Source organism: Myotis nattereri (assembly GCF_964212035.1).
Source record: "Myotis nattereri genome assembly, chromosome: 21".
Classification (NCBI taxonomy): domain Eukaryota; kingdom Metazoa; phylum Chordata; class Mammalia; order Chiroptera; family Vespertilionidae; genus Myotis; species Myotis nattereri.
Window position 1 is genome coordinate 14,901,389 of NC_138097.1, and position 10,391 is coordinate 14,911,779.

Genomic DNA, 10,391 nt, shown 5'->3' on the forward strand with positions numbered 1-10,391 from the left:
AGGAGGCAGCTGATTGATGATGTTTCTCTGTCATCAATGTTTCTATCTCACTATCCTTCTCCCTTCCTCTCTAAAGATCAGTAAAAACATACTTTAAAAAAATGAATGTCTATTGCTATTTAAATCACTTAGATTTGAGGACATTTGTTATACAGCAATAAATAACTAATATAGTTTCTATTATAGGCAGTACTTTCTCCAAGAAATGTGCACCTTCTACTTTCTCCTTCTGAATTCCAGGCTTCTCTTTCCAAAATGGATTCATAAATCCACTTTTCAGTAGTTCCCTAAATTCGCTGTGAGACATCAATCAAGAGAAGTTACTGCAATAATCTGATCACCCCACGGCCTTTCCCCGGCAGCCCCAGGCTTTCATTCTGTCCCCAGGCAATTTCCTCACAGTAGAGTCAGGTCTAAAGCCCGAGATAAGGTTGGCTGAGCAGAGTGACTGTCACAGACTCCGTATCTGATCTGTCCTCCGAGGAATATATTCCGATCTGAGAGGCACTTCGTTGAAATACTGCATCCTGAAATGATAGGGTCATGGCACTTGAATATACTCTTGTTTATTTAGTCCAGACCCCATGCTTCTCTCTTCTTTAAATGCTGCTACCATTCTCCTGTCTCTCATGATCTATCAACCTTATTACTTGGAAACCGAAAGCACAGACGCTGGTTGTTACAATAAGCATACTTACCCTTCTTTAAAAAAATGTATGTATGGCCCTGGCTGGTTTGGCTCAGTGATTAGAGCGTCAATACTCCAATAAATTTAATATTTTTAGAAAAAGGAACTGGCTGCCCTGGCTGGTTTGGCTCAATGGTTAGAATTTCGGCCTGTGGCCTGAAGAGTCCGGGGTTCGAGTCTGGTCAAGGGCACACACCTCGATTGCAGGTCCCCCAGGCCCCATAGGGGCATGTGCCAGAGGCAACCAATTGATTGTCTCTCTCATTTCCATGTTTCTCTCTCCCCCTCCTCCCTCCTTTCCACTCTCTCTGGAAATCAATGGAAAAAAAATACCCTCAGGAGAGGAGTTTTAAAAAAGGAACAGGCTATGCTGGGAGCACAGTTAGGCCGAAGTTTATAGTCATTATGCCATTGGCCTACCAGCTCAGTGACTTCCCTTGTGACATTTCAGCCCCAACATCCTAAAGGCTCCAGAAAATAATTCCAGCAGGGGAGTTACGGACTCATTATGGCTTTCCTCACATTACCACATCCTGCGGACTTCTCAGGTTGCCAGAACAGGTCTGTCAGCAAAGACAGACTCAATAGGAAATGAAAATTGAAGTTTAATTCAGCCTGGGAGGAAAAAAAGATTAACCAAGAGACAGGAGATTAACCCCCGGGGCCACATCTCAGGGGTGAGCGGGGCTGACTGTTCTGTGTTCATTAGAAACAATTAAGCAGCGCTGTCTGCCCCAGGATCGCAGGGAGGAGGCTTCCTTCTAAGACCGAACAGGCCCAGGGACATGGGCAGGGCCTTACCTCTCACAGCTTCTCAGGACAGGGTTGGACCTGAATAAGCAGATATCTGGCTTTCTAGAGGGCGTGAGGAGGCTGGTGAGGCCAACGTGGTGTTATTTATTATTTTCCACTTGCAGCACTTCCGAGGCAAGAGTGCTTTGCGTTTTTACCAGTTTCTCTTAAACAGGAAATAGTCATGAGATCAATTCTAGAAAGAGAAAGAAGTGGGCAGGCCTCACATTCTAAAACCTGGTGTCAGACCCTTTAGAAAAGGTGTGCGTACAAATTGGTAGTTACAAAACAGTCACAGGGATGTAAAATACAGCATGGGGAATACAGTCAATAATATTGTAATAACTCTGTATGGTGCCATGTGGGTACTGGAAATATCAGGGGGAACACTTTGTAAAGTATATGACTGTCTCCCACTACGCTGTACACCTGAAACTAATACAAAGTAATACTGAATGTAAACGGTAATTAAAAATAAAATTAGCCGAAACCGGTTTGGCTCAGTGGATAGAGCGTCGGCCTGCGGACTGAAAGGTCCCAGGTTCGATTCAGGTCAAGGGCATGTACCTGGGTTGCGGGCATATCCCCAGTAGGAGGTGTGCAGTAGGCAGCTGATCGATGTTTCTCTCTCGTCGATGTTTCTGACTCTCTATCTCTCTCCCTTCCTCTCTGTAAAAAATCAATAAAATATATTTAAAAAAATAAAATAAAATAAAATAAAAATAAAAATTAAAACGAGCATGCACAAAGAATTAAGTGGCTATACACAAGAAATGGTGTGTGCTGGAGCTGGAGCTGGGGCTGGGGCTGGGGTTGGGGCAGAAGCTGGAAGTTTGAGTCTAGGGAGGTCCTTGCAACCACCGCCAGTTTAAAGTGGACTAACAGGAGTGATGACCAAGCACAGAACAGAAGAGCTACTGCCGGGGTCCGGTGCTGTGTTGAGCACAATAAAGGCAGTACGTCTTTCCAGCCTATGGAGGAGGGTGGATCTGTGACCTTTACAAGAATTAGAGGGATGTTACGGGCCTGCTTCCACAGGCAGAGGCTATGCCGCAAACAAATCTATTTTCTGTATCAACTGACTCTTTTGGTAGAGACAGGAGATTCAGTACTGATCAGATTGCATAATTTGAGAGAGAATCGAGACACAAGAGAATGGAAGGACCTTGTCATCGTTAACCAGGATAGAAACACTACCTCCCGGTATTTTTCAGTCGCACCAAGCAGCCAACAGAATATTTGTAAGCTTTTTTGGTGGGCAGTGTACTGGAGATTCTGACCAGTTCTAGATGTAGCTACAGCTTCTTAATAATGCTTCCCTCATACCTCCACATCTACCTGAGAAAGGCAGCAATGATCTGATGGAACTGTCACCAGGTTTGGGGACACAACTAACCTTTCTGATCCTATATCCTCATCTGTTAAATGAGGCTAATCCTACTTACCCTACAGGACCACTGAGATGAGCAAACAAAACAATACTTGTGGAAATAACTCCAAATGCGGAAGTGGTAGGTGCTATCCTTAAAGGGAAATGGCTCTCCTTTTTCCTCCAGAGAAATTACCCCGTCTTAAGCCATCTTTAGTTTCTCGTTCTCTCTCAGATGGGGATTACAAGGGATGCATGAATCATCAACACTGCGCAATCTCTGCTTCCTTTTATTCCTCTTTTTTAAAAATATTCTTATTGATTTCAGAGAAGAAGGGAGAGGGAGAGAGAGAGACAGAAACATCAATGATGAGAGAGAATCATGGATCGGCTGCCTCCTGCACGCCCCCTACTGGGGATGGAGCCTGCAACCCGGGCATGTGCCCTGACTGGGATTCCAACCGTGACCTCCTGGTTCATAGGTTGATGCCCAACCACTGAGCCACACCAGCCGGGCCTTTGTCATCATTTTAAAGATGATAAACTCAGAGCTATTTTTTCATTAGGTTTGGTCTATCAGAATTCAGAGCCAGCCCCCCTGCTCTTTACACTATTGGTTAAGGCTGATAAATGCTAAATGACAATCATGCATGCAGTAAACATGATCATGTCTGCCTCTTTCCATTAGGCGTGAGGTCACCTGGAACACAGCGTCCTTTGTACCAATTCATGTGGAATCACGGCTTCGTCGATCCCTCAAGGCTGCCTGAGATCTTTGCCAGAAAGTGTGCCGTGAATCATGGGCATGTTTTATGCGGTGCAGTCACTTGCTTCCATCCAGTGAGGATTAGAGTCTTATTGGAACAGGGTCTTACAGTCTTCAGCTAAACCAGCTCAAAGCCCAATTCTCATTCCGTGATCCTATTAACAGACCTTGATATGGTGCTGGAACCTGCCTGTCACTCCGCAATTAATCTTTCTACCTCCTTCTGAGCCTGGGCCAGTTCCTCTAAAGAATAGAAAGTTGTTCATTTTATCCGAGTCTTCTGACTTAATCAGCTGTCCTGTATGTGGGCCATTAGAAGACCTCACTTTCTTCACCTATCCACACTGCATTTCAAATAAGGGCAAAGATATTTTTTCTCCTCTGAAATTTTTCCTCCTGTCCATGTCCTACAGAACAGAGGCTATGCAAGAAGCACCTAGTTTGTTGGTTGGTTTTCATGAAAAAGAAACCCAGAAAATGGATTTTATTTTCCCACCACTTATTTCTTAAGCTACACATATCTTCTTGTATATTTTTATTTCCATAAAAAATGTTTTAAAATTGGAATTAAACACACTGAAATAATAAAGGAGATTTTCAGAGTCAAAGAGATTATGGATATTTTTGCTTTTTCCTATATTTAAAAATATTTTCTAATTTTTCTGCAATTCTCATAAATGCTATTTCTTATCTGAGAAAAAATAAACTCTACTTATCAAAGAAGAAAAGCAGACTGTCAAAAAATATCTGGCCAGAAATAGCCTTTTCCTTTCTATTGAGAGCTTTATGTTATGATAAAAGTTAACTTGAAATACACCGGTTATGGCCATCTAATTGCATGCCAAATGGAAATTTAAGGTATCATATAATGCCTGAAAAATCTAGAAATGCTGTATTATTGTCTGCTGTAAGTCTTTCCAATGCTTTCAAAGATCGCTTTTATAATCCCCAGTTTGGAAATAAGCTAACAAACAACAAAAACACAATGACTTTGGAGAAGACACAATGACCCACAAAAAAGATGGCAAAAAGTTGCTTGTCATTTCACAGCCTCCATTTAGAAGCAATTAAGCATCTGGCCTTGTGCTTTTGTTTGTGATGTCAAATACCGGGGGGGGGGGGGGGGGGGGGTGATTACATGTGAAATAGACAACCGACAGCCTCAGCTTGACTCTGTGCAGGCATCCCAGGGAACCACGCCACAAGATGGGCACCCTTAGAGAAGTCCAACACTGGAGAACCTGTATGATTAGAGCTGACCTTCTGCAAGTTACATCAGCCTCCTAGGGCCTCAGCGTCCTCATCTGTAAAATAAGGGCTTGAGAGAAATGACTCTAAGGAGCCTCCGCGTATTAAAATCTTATGACTGAAGCCTGAACAACATCCAGGAAGACCGATCTTATGATAAAATCAATGGAGACGATAAGAGCACTGAGTATTCCACAACACTGTAATCTATTACAAGGCTGTTTCATTTACGCTCATCTTATCCTAACCAGCTTCTATTTGTGCGTGGGAATAAAAATATCATGATACCTATCTTGGGAGTGAGAAAACTGAATCGAAGTGGATATTGACATAATGCAAAAGGAAGTAGGGAATGACAGTGTGTTCTGAAAACATGGGACCTGGCATTACCCAGCTGTGAGCTCCTGAGCTTTCTGGTTTTCCATGTTTTGGGGGGTTGTTTGTTTTTTGTACTCAAGGACATTTTTTCCATTGATTTCTAGAGAGAGTGGAAGAGGGAGAGAGAGGGAGGGAGAGAAACATCGACATGCGCCACCGCGGCGGGGCGACTCCAATTTTCAAACGGAAAGAAGGGCCTGCCCATCTGCTCAGGCTGACATGCTCCATCTCCCGCCCTGACTGGAACGCCAACCAGCCTGCAGAGGGACCATTTCCAGAACACGCAGGAGCAGTGGAGCGCTCGCCCAACCAAGGCCTCGGGCTGGGACCTTGCTCTGGCTGTCAGTCCTCGGCCTGTAAATGAGTCTTGTCGGACAATATTAGCCTTTCAGCTTCCATTGTTCACCTATTCCCCCTTTGTTGGACCATGGCCATCACAAAATTGACTTTAATTGATTCTTTGAAGTGTCTTTTGTAGGGTGGGAAAATGCAAAAATTCCACACAGAGTAACAAGAGAGGTGGTCTGTCCCAGGAAAGCCTTAGAACAGAGGGGGAGACCAGCCGGCGTGGCTCAGCGGTTGAGCGTCCGCCTAAGAGCCTGGAGATCAGGGTTCGATTCCTGGTCAGGGCACGTGCCCAGCTGTGGGCTCGATCCCCAGTGGGGGGCGTGCAGGAGGCGGCCCATCCATGATTCTCTCTCATCATTGATGTTTCTACCTCCCTCTCCCTTCCTCTCTGACATCAATAAAAATATATTAAAGAAAAAAAGAATAGAGAGGGAGAAGGGAGACCAGGAGAGGTTCCGAGAGAGTGGGGCACTTGCCTTTCATTTAAAGACCCCCCCTAGAAGGTACACTCACTTATCACAATGAGTTTGGGGGGAAATATCTCATCTCCATGGGAACCACCTGATAACATGATCTAAGCGGCTACAACAGGAGGTGGTTTGCACACTGTAAGGTACCAATACAGGCTGGGGGGAAGGTCTACAGGGTGAGAGCGGGAGACGCGGAGTTTATCCTTGTGTCATTATTACTTACTAAATACGATTTTCCATACTTCTGCCCTACTGTGCATATAGGAGGTTCGACTTACTTTTTGCATTCTTTTGCATTCCTTCTCCCTATGAGTTCTCTTGCTTAGCTCATCAATCCTGCCTTAAAAGTTACACTCCAGCCCTAGCTGGTTTGGCTCAGTGGATAGAGCGTCGGCCTGCGGACTGAGGGGTCCCAGGTTCGATTCCAGATTCCGGTCAAGAGCAGGTACCTTGGTTGCGGGCACATCCCCAGTGCGGGGTGTGCAGGAGGCAGCTGATCGATGTTTTTCTCTCATCAATGTTTCCAACTCTCTATCCCTCTCCTTTCCTCTCTGTAAAAAATCAATGAAATATTTTAAAAAAAAAAATAAGTTACACTCCAGCCAGTCCTGTGTGGCACAGTGGTTGAGCGTCAGCCTATGACCCAGGAGGTCACGGTTGGATTCAGGCTCAGGGCACATGCCCGGGTTGTGGGCTCCCATCCCCAGGAGGGGGCGTGGGGGAGGCAGATATTCCACGATTCTCTCTCATCATTGATGTTTCTCTCGCTCCCTCTCCCTTCCTCTCTGAAATTAATAAAATGTATCTTTTAAAGTATTTATGAAATGGCCCTTAACAAAAGAAGCCCCCTTTTCCCTGCCCGAACCGCAGCCCTAGTGCAGCGGTTCTCAACCTGTGGGTCGCGACCCCGTTGGCGGCGGAACGACCGTTTCACAGGGGTCGCCTAAGACCATCCTGCAGATCAGATATTTACAAGACGATTCATCACAGTAGCAACATGACAGTGATGAAGTCGCCACGAACATAATGTTATGGTGGGGTCACCACGTGAGGAACTGGATTTAAAGGGCCAGAAGGGTGAGAACCACTGCCTGAGTCTGACATGCGCCCCCTGGAGTCTAGTCAGGGAACCAGTCCCAGCGGCAAGGGACCCGCCCACAACACAGCGGCTTTGCGGCCCAACTTTCCTTCCTTGGACCAGCCCTGCTGCTCGCGGTCCCAGGTGAGCCACTTGCTCCTTAGCCAAGTGTAGGTGCATTTCACCTACTGCTTTTCAGTTCAACACATGAGGGGGGTCCAAGATGGAGGGGTACCGGGGAGGCGGGGGGAAGGACGCTGAGCCCGCTCCCCGTGGGCAGAACCAGGGCCCCGTGAGCACAGGGAGCCGTCACCCCCGAGTGACAACAGCGCCCAGTGACGCTCTGACGACAAACGAGGGAGAGAGACGCACAGAGAAGCTGGGCCCAGGGCGCCCGGAGCCGCGGGACCTGGGCCTGAGGCGGCGGCTCCGTCCCTCCACCTCCATGGCGGCCGCCCTCTCCTGGGCCTGGGCCTACCTGCAGGGTCCCCTCAGCGGTCCCGCCGCACGGCCCGGAGCCTCAGGCCTCGGAGCACAGGGAGCAGGCGGAGCCGCAGGCGGAGCCGCAGGCGTCACCACAGCCAGGGCCTAGCAGACAAGAGCCCTCCTGTCAGGCTCGTGCTCGGCTCGTGCCCCGACGCCCAAAGCGCATGCTCAGCTCCTCCCATCAGGTTTGGTGCCCAGGCGCCCAGAGCGCATGCTCAGCTCCTTCTGTCAGGCTCGTGCCCCGACCCCCCATGCGCATGCTCAGCTTCTCCCATCAGGTTCTGTGCCCAGGCGCCCAGAGCGCATGCTCAGCTCCATGCAACTCCCGCCACTACCTGGAGCACAGAGCCACGTGGAGGTCGCTTCTACGGGGTAACTTTCGGGTGCAACAAATCAGAGAGAGAGAGAGAGACTACACAGAGAAGACTGGGGAGTCAGCGAACCTCTCCAGGGTTAGAGGGGCTGGTGATCTGTGTGGTTTGCGTCCCCTCCACCTCCTTAGGGTGGGCGAGAGCTCTATCCAGGTGCTCTGGCCTGCCTGCAAGGTCACTGCCCTGTTTTTCCGGACCATCGCTGGAGCCGTGTGTGTAGCCCATGCATTCATTAAAGATTTATTTAAAAAAAAAAAAACAAACAATAAAAATAAATAAATACATTTATTTAGCAAATGAGTCGATATGGCGTCTTCATCACATTTATAAAGCCACACATTCAGTCCTCCATATGGCTAAAACATTTTAGGCCACAGAATAAACTTGGGGTGGGGGGAAGGGGTGGGGGGCCTGGACCTGGATGCTGTGTGTCATTGCCCTGGACGAAGCCTGCAGATGGCTTCACTTTTCCTGCCACAGGCACAGTCACACTAATGTAACATGCAGCGCTGTATTGCCTTTCTAGGATGCTGGCTTGTCTTCTCGGAGAAGAGATGGTTTACAGTCAAGAGCTTTATGCCCTGAGGTATTCCCTGCCATCCCTCAGCAGGTGGCAATGCTCTGATGCCCACAGGACACCAGCCCAGGTAACTGATGCTCAGCCAGGAGGCCTTAAACCTCCCCATGAAATAGTTTTCGTCGCCCAGATGGTGCAACTCAGTGGCTGAGTATCAACCTATGGACCAGGAGGTCATGGTTCGATTCCTGGTCAGGGCACATGCCCGGGTTGTGGGCTTAGTCCCCAGTGGTGTATGTGCAGGAGGCAGCCAATCAATGATCCTCTCTCATTATTGATGTTTCTCTCTCCCCCCACCCCCACCTTCTCTCTCTCTCTCTCTGAAATCAACAAAAATTTAAAAAAATACCAATATTCACCAGTTTTACTGGTGAGTGGACCAGCAGAGTACCTCACTCTATCCTGCTGAAAGTGTCCAATCAACTGACCTCCTCTAGCATTGGTAATTAATGTAGATGTAAATTAAACAGCAACAGACCTAGAGGATAGTTCACTCCAAACTTCATCGTTTATAGATGTAGAAACTGAGGCCCCAAGTCCAGTGATTCCTCCTCATGATTCTTCCTTGGGTTATCTCTCCCCAATGCTATGGCATCCTTGGGAGCCCAGGCAGACCCAGAAAAGCTGTGGCTGGCACAGATGAAAGGACATGAGAATCTCCATGCTGCTCAGCCTGTCCTCCCCAGTTCAACCCGGCAGTTCCAAGGAAGGGGAGGGATTTACTTATGTAGCCAGAGAGATCCCCCCCACCAACCCAGTGCCAGCTAAACCAAACACCCCTGTACAGCCAATTCCCAGGTTCCCATAGAATTGTGACATTCAGTCACTGCTCCTCAAATCTTGTGTAACTAAAGATAACTCTGCTTTGTTTGACAAAAATGCATCTGGAGTACAGAATCTTTAAAGAGAATGTGCCCAGATGGTCGTAATATTTAAGGAAATACTGTTTCCCAGTTAGGGAATGAGTAACCCCCTCTATTTTTCATTGGTATGATTTTTCAAACCCCCTTCTTGGCCGTATACAGTTCAAGTTGTCAGGGGAGTTTCATGATGTAGTCATGGTAACCGTGAAGCCTCACTGTGCTACCCACCGCCACCCAGCCAAGTGCCATACACACACACACACACACACACATACACACACCACTTTACCCACAATCCATAATTCACTCAAACTCCACAAACCATTTATATCCTGAAGAGGAGCTTAAAATAAATACCAAAGTTGTATGAACCTCCACATGTTGTGTTTTTTGTCACTACGTGTAATAACTTTTTTAAATAGATTTTTTATTGATTTGAGAGAGGAAGGGAGAGAGAAACATCAATGATGAGAGAGAATCATTGATCAGCTGCCTCCTCCATGGCCCCTACTGGGGACGGAGCCCGCAACCTGGGCACGTGCCCTGACTGGGAATCGAACCGTGACCTCCTGGTTCATAGGTCGATGCTCAACCACTGAACCATGCCAGTTGGGCTAGGACAGAGTGTTTAAATATGGTAATGTCAGCAGCCACCTCCCATAGATGGAAGAGTTCAATTTTTGCACAGACACCTTGTGAATATGCAAACACCACTCACTTCTACGTCCTTGTTTATAACACTTAATCTTCACAAATCCCCGGGGCACACCCAGAGAGTGTTTTGCTTATATGCAATTACCCAGCAACAGTAAATGGTGAGGGACTGGTTAAATAAGCTTGGATCAAATGCCAGCCGTCTGCTACGATGTGCCAGGCATTTCCACCTGCGCATTTCATAAATATTCTCTGGAATCATCGCCACATGTAGATGCATCCTAAAGAATAGAGAGAAAACAC